At 38.6% G+C, this 5,905-nt stretch overlaps 1 non-coding gene across 1 annotated transcript; it reads left to right on the plus strand.

The window, feature by feature from the left end:
- Positions 1-3,695: 3,695 nt before the first annotated feature.
- Positions 3,696-3,981, plus strand: LOC122150305. Its single transcript, XR_006163599.1, has one exon. It is a non-coding gene; the product is annotated as a small nucleolar RNA U89 (small nucleolar RNA).
- Positions 3,982-5,905: the final 1,924 nt, after the last annotated feature.

Here is a 5,905-nt window from a genome sequence, read left to right on the forward strand (position 1 = left end):
CACATCAATTTCTGAACTTTGAACTAGTTGCAGTTACTGGAGAAATTCTTAGTTGTCTACCTTGGAGAGAGGGTTAATGTGTTTTAAATGTGGGGGGAAAAAGCTGTGCATGGATATTTTGGTAGCCAGAAGGACAGACTAATGCAGACTGCTGGCTGTTCCTTATACATCGCTATAAATCTCTTTTCTCCTTCCCTGAGTACCTGGCTCCTCAGTTAGAAACCTCCCTACATTTTCAGGCCTTTCCATTTCATGTGGCCATGTGGCTAATTGCTCACTATTGGAAAATGAGTGGAATGAGATGTGTAGCTTTCAGGGCTATATACTTAAAGTCCTTTGCTCTAGACTCATTCATCTCTTTTTCTTCTTACCAGCTAAAACTCATTGAGAGGTACCGAAATCTTTCAAAATCATTTGATGAAGATGAAACAATGACTTCATGTTACAGAATTTACTTTCATGTCTTTATTTCTTCACCACAGTGTTATAAAGCAAAGGTCTATGGTTGGTGCAAAATACTAACCTAACGACTGGTCATCTGAATGCACCTAGAGACACTGCAGAAGAAAGTCCAGTCAATCTGCTTCCACAAAGAGTACAGCCAAGAAAGCCCCATGAAACAATTCCATTTTGTAACACATGAGGTTGCTATGAATTGGAATTGACTGGGTGGCAACAGGTTGTTTTTGTTTGTTTATTATGGAGCCTCTTTGTTACCAGCTTATTTGTCGCCCTTATCAGCAGCTTTCCCCTCATTATAGCAGATCTGACTTTCATTTCTTAAAGCAATTGGTTTCAAAATGTATTACATGAGCAAAGCAACTTACGATTTTAAAAAGTTTCTACTATTCTGGATCAACACATTGTGTGACTTTAACATAAAGTCTTCTCACATATATGAATATAATAAGAAGAAACATTATATTTCAGTCTCCAAGACTGTACCAAACTTATTGTTCCATTGAGTGTTTTTCTTTTTAACAATATAATCATCAAATTATCATTTTTAATTATAAGCATTTAGTAGTACATATTGTGCTTTCTGGAAGTCTGTGAATGAACATAGACTTTATTTACTATTGAATTATCTTCCATTATTTTCATCTAAGAGCCCCGTTGGTGCAGAGGTTAAGAGCTTGGCTGGTAACCAGAAAGTTGGCTGTTTGAACACACCAGCCGCCCAATGGGAGAAAGATATGGCAGTCTGCTCCTGTAAAGATTTACAACTTGAGAAACTCTATGGGGCAGTTCTACTCTGTTCTATAGGTCACTATGAGTTGGAATTAACTCAATGGTAATGGGTTTCATTTTTGGGGTTTTATTTTTCGCTCCTCTTTATTGAACTATATTTCTCTCATCTAATTTTCAACCTCTTCCTTGATTTCTCATATCTTTCCAATCAAGCAACCCATAGATCTCTAAGTTGAAAATCTTAGTAAGCAATTATGAACAATAGTTATGACCTGGAAACACAATTAGTGACCTCGTCTCTTCATTCTGCTCCAGCTGAAATTCTTCTTTTCTGTTTTTAGAATGCAAAACTGCCAGAACTGTAAGACTGTGCAATTACTATTTACCCTGCCAGGAACCTTCTTCATTAGATAGCATAGTACTGCACATCTAAGTCTCAGTTCTCATGCCTCCTTATCTGAAGAGTTGGAAAAGATAGCCATCCAGATTATAATTCTCCAATCTTCCTTTTTTTATTATATCATTGTCCAGCTGGTTTTACTCTATAATGCTTGCCATCACATGATAAATATGTATGCATGTGTTTATTTCCTTATTGTTCTTTCTTCCATTTACTAGAATGTATGCTCAGGCTAGTAAGTATGTGCTCTGGTCTGTTCATGCTTGTATGTCAGCATTCAGAATAACACCTGGCACAGAGTAGGTTTTCAGTTAATATTTGTGCAATGACTAAATTAGTCAAGGCAAATATCAAATCCCCTATGTGGGACTTTCCAGATGAAGTGACCCAGATATGGAGCCATTTATGGCTTATTTTTCCTGCTGAAGGTACACATTTGTTGGCAGATACTATATATGGAAAAAATTATAAGCAATATATATGCATGTACTGTGTATATTTTTGATTAATTTGTTAATTTTGAAGAATTTATTTTATGCTGAATAGTGGCTGGATTAATTTTAGTGCCACTAATTACTATGATTTTAATAATTGATCTTGATTGCTTATGAAGTTTAGTTAATATTAATCATTTTACTGACCTAGATTGCAAACTACATAGCAAAATAAAAAAAAAATAAAAAACAAGTTTTGCATGCCCAGGATCTAAGTATGACTATCTAGTGATAACATTTTTGGGGGGATTCTCTTCAATTTTAGCCAGGTTTCTTCAGTCTCCAGCTGGATAGGAAAATTTCTGCTGAGTCTCTTTAGGAGGCCCATTAGCCCATCTGTGTGTGCTGGCATAAATAAGAATCTGTGGATGGCAATCAAACCAAACCTGACATTTGTGCAGAAGGAGACCAGAGAGCTCTTTTTCCCGGCTTGTGCTGCCAAGAGGGATGAATGAACAAAGAAAGAACAAGATTGCAGGTGCCAAACTGCTTACACAGCCTGCTAGAAGATGCTCTCTGTAAAAGATCCTTGACAGGACATAAAGTTAGAAAGCTTAAATGGGGTTTACATGTGCAATGGTGAAATAAATTTGTTCATTTTTTCACACACAAAAAAGTATTAATTAACTGCGACCACTTACCAGCCACTGTTCTAGGAGCATCAAATACAATGTTGAGCAAAATTAATACTGGAGTTTGTATTCTACAGGAAAGAGCCAGATTATTAAAGAAATTGGCAAGGTACTTCACAATCATAAATGAAAAGAATAAAACATGGGGTGAAGAATGACTGGAAGAGAAAAAGCAGTATCGAAAATTAGAGTAGGAAAAGTCTTTTCCCAGGAAGTGAAGTTTCATAGGAGCTAAATGACACAGAGGAACATTCTAGAGGGAAGGAACAGCTAGTGCAAATGCTCAAATGCACTGGCGAGTTTCATGTGTACTACATAATGTTAGAAAGACTATATAGTAGGTTGTGTTATCATTGTTGTTAGGTGCTGTTGAGTCAGTTAATACTCGTAGTGACTCTACATACAACAGAACAAAACATTGCCTTGTCCTGCCCCATCCTCACAATATTTGCTATTCCTGAGCCCATCATTGCATCCACTGTATCAATGCATCTTGTTAATGGTCTTCCCCTTTTTCACTGACTCTCTACCAAGCATAATATCCTTTTCTAAGGACCAGTCCCTTCTGACATGACCAAAGTACATGAAATGAAATTTGGCCATTCTTGCTTCTAAAGAGTATTCCCTGTGTAACTCTTTCAAGATAGATTTGTTCATTCTGGAAGCCAATGGAATTTTCAATTTTGTTTGCCAACACCATGATTCAAGTGCATCAACGTTTCTGTGGTCTTCCGTATTCATTGTCCAACTTTCACATGCATATGTGGCTATGCAAAAGACCATGGCTTGGGTCAGTTGCACCTTCATCTTCAAAGTGTCATCTTTGATCTTTAATACTTTAAAGAGGTCTTTTGTGGCAGACTTGCCCAGTGCAGTATGTCATGTAATTTCTTCATTGCTGCTTCCATGGATGTTTATTTTGGATACAAGTAAAATTAAATCCTTGACAACTACAATATTTTCTCCTTTTATCATGATTATGTTTATTGGTCCAGTTGTGAGGATTTTTTGTTTTCTTTATGCTGAGGTATAACCCATAGAGAGAGCTATAGTCTTTGATCTTCACTAGTAAGTGCTTCAAGTCATCTTCACTTTTAGCAAGCAAGGCTGTCATCTGCTGATTGTTAACAGTCTTCCACCACTGGCTTTTCCTCCATTTCTGCTGCTGTTCTGAGTTTCTGGCAGATGTGTGCAGGGGGGCTCACAGATGGGGATCAAAGTAGGGTGAAGTACAAGCCGTCTGAATGCACCTTTGGACCTGACAGCCCAAAGGACTGGAGCCAGAGGTGGGAGAGAATGGTAAGGATGGGGCTAGGGATTGAGATTCATCCTTGTGTGGACCCTTAACTTGGCCTTGCTCAACTCGGTGAAGCACTGAGTAAGGACCCTGGCTACATCAAACTGCACAAGATCCAGGCAGCCCAGAACATCTCCAAAACGATTGCCACATCACAGAATCGTATCTATCTCACTGCTGACAACCTTGTGTTAAACTTACAGGATGAAAGTTTCACTCCGGGAAGTGACAGCCTCATCAAGGCTAAGAAATGAGCCTGATGACTAAGAACTTCATCCACAGACAGGAAGTGGATCTCTCTCTCAGAGTCAGCTAGGGGGTCCAGTGCAGCCTTAGCCCACCCCAGTATCGTGAAAGTCCTCTTTGTGCCCATCTTTCCAACCCCTCTTGGATTAATGAAGACTGATGCTTTTTCAAGGAAATGACTTTTCCTTTTCCCCATTTTGCCCAGGGGTATTGGAACAGTGTGTGATTTCTCTGATTTCCTACAGTGTTAGGTCCCTCTCTCAAGATTGGGAGGACATACCACCTTCCCAAGAATTCTCAATAAATTTTTATTACTTAAACTGAAAAAAAAAAAAAAAAAAGCAGTCTTCCTCCAGTCTTGATGCCACATTCTTCTTCATACAGTCCAGCTTCTTGGATTATGTGCTCAGCATAGAGATTGAATAAATATGCTGAAAAGATACAATCCTGATACAAAACAATCTTTCCTAATTTGAAACCATATATTATCCCCTTGTTCTGTTTGAATGGCTACCTCTTATTCTGTGTACAGGTTCCTCGTAATCCCACTTAAGTACTCTGGAATTCCCATTGTTCTCAATATTATCCATAATTTGTTCTTATCTACACTGCCAAATGCTTTTGCATAGTCTATAACACGCAGGTAAATATTTTTCTGATATTCTTTGCTTTCTGCCAAGATACATCTGGCATCAGCAATGATATCTCTTGTTCCACTCCCTTTGGAATCCAGCTTGAGTTTCTGGTAGTTTTCTGTCAGTATATTGCTGCAAACATTTTTTTGAATTATTTTCAGCAAAGTTTCCTTGCATAGTAATGATATTCTTTCAGGACATAGCAGATTAATATATTCTATAAAACAGTGATTAGAACATAGACTATGAAAGGGGGGCATTGTGGGAGAATATCAGGGAGTAGGCAGGACCCAGATCATGAAAGTAAATTAAGGAATTAAATTTCATTCTGAGAGTGACAGAATATATTTGTAATATATGAAGCAGAGGAAACCATTACGTTTCTTATGTGGAGAATAGATTTCAAAGAATCAGAAAGGAAACTATTATAGCTAGTTAAATTGGTTAAGAAGACCAAGTGATTTAGCATGGTAGAACTAGGGTAGTAGTTGTAAAAAAGCAAGAATTAAATCCTTTAAGAATATGGTTTGGAGGTGGCGTTGTTAAGGTTTAAAGTTAGATATATAAGCTGTAAGGCCACAGTAAAGAGAAGAGGACTTACAAAAGTGAGGTTAAAGAGACGTTTTTATTCTGCCCTTCCGGGCGAGGTTTATGGGTCCCTGAAAGGGGCCCGGGCAAGGTTCACATGTCCCTGAGAGGGTCCCAAGAAGCCAAGCCGCTTGGCTGGGGAGGGCAGGGTTTTTTAGTCTTGTAGAGGACCTAAGTGAGGACACTAAGGAAATGGTGGGATCCAATTAGTTGTTGGCATGGGTCTGCACCTAATTAGCATGAGGGGGTTTCATAGGAGGAAGTTTATTATCACATGAGGCTTTCCAGCCTGGACAGTTTCTGCCACCTCGGTTGTCTTATCAGGCTGTCTCATTGGGGCCTGACACCTGGAGGAAGCTGCTAACTGAAATGTTGGTGGCTTGAGTTTACTCTGGCCTAACATAAGCGAGAGACATATGAAA

This window comes from Orycteropus afer, unplaced genomic scaffold, assembly GCF_000298275.1.
Source record: "Orycteropus afer afer isolate SDZICR_OR568_19922 unplaced genomic scaffold, OryAfe1.0 scaffold00117, whole genome shotgun sequence".
In the NCBI taxonomy this organism is placed as follows: Eukaryota; Metazoa; Chordata; class Mammalia; order Tubulidentata; family Orycteropodidae; genus Orycteropus; species Orycteropus afer.